The sequence below is a fragment of the Tupaia chinensis genome, unplaced genomic scaffold, assembly GCF_000334495.1.
Source record: "Tupaia chinensis unplaced genomic scaffold, TupChi_1.0 Scaffold000322_1, whole genome shotgun sequence".
Lineage (NCBI taxonomy): Eukaryota > Metazoa > Chordata > Mammalia > Scandentia > Tupaiidae > Tupaia > Tupaia belangeri.
The window spans coordinates 5138150-5139060 of record NW_006159816.1 but is presented as its reverse complement, the minus strand read 5'-3'; positions in this window follow the sequence as shown (position 1 = coordinate 5139060).

The window sequence follows — 911 nt, the reverse complement described above, 5'->3', positions numbered from 1 at the left end:
AGTTGTGGCATGTAACATGTTTGGAACATTTCAGAAATAGCAGGGAGATTCACTAGGAGACGGTGAACCAGGAATAGGCTACTGGTAGTTTGGAGGCTCCAGCTGCCAACAAGGTGCTTGGTGATCAGGAATTAAATATAGGGGAAAAAAATGGGTGGTACATTGCTGGCATATGAAAAGTTCTCAATAAATTCATCGTTATATACTTTCATTATTACCATTATTATACTAAAGTAGTGTGAGGAAACCTCATTGCATAGGAACACGTCTCTGGTCCTTCGAGGGACATATCAGTAAAGATGGCTAGTGATATGCTGGAACTGGCTCAAAAGGACTCACATGTCTGTCTTAGCATATCATTCCAATTCTGTGTTCAGTCACAACAGGTAGCCTATGATCAATCAGCTCTAGTAGGAATGTTTATACCATAGAGATAAACAAATTTTACTAGTTAAAAAAATTATTAGTAGATTGCTGGCTGTTAAAGGCTTACCAGTATTCAGTGGAAAAAATCCAGATGTCCATTAAGCAACAAATGGGTAAAACCATCATGATATAACCATACAATGAATATTATTTGACCATAAAGAGGAATGAAGCACTGATACATACTACAACTTTCACGAATCTTAAAAAATATGCAATGTGAGGGAACCAGCAGATAGCGTAATGGCTATGTCGCTGGACTCCCACATAGTCGACCACGGTTCGCATCCCAGACCCGGTGGCTTAAAACTCACGCTGGGCACGTGTGCGTGCATGCCCAAGATCCCGAGAGGAGAATGGAGGAGAAGGGATTGCGGCGTGACCATCCCCCTGGGGAGTGATTTCTTGTTTTCTGTCTCTATGTCTCTCTCTGTCTGTCTGGCAAGCGCATGCGCCCTATAGCAAAAACCTCTCCAAAAAAAAAA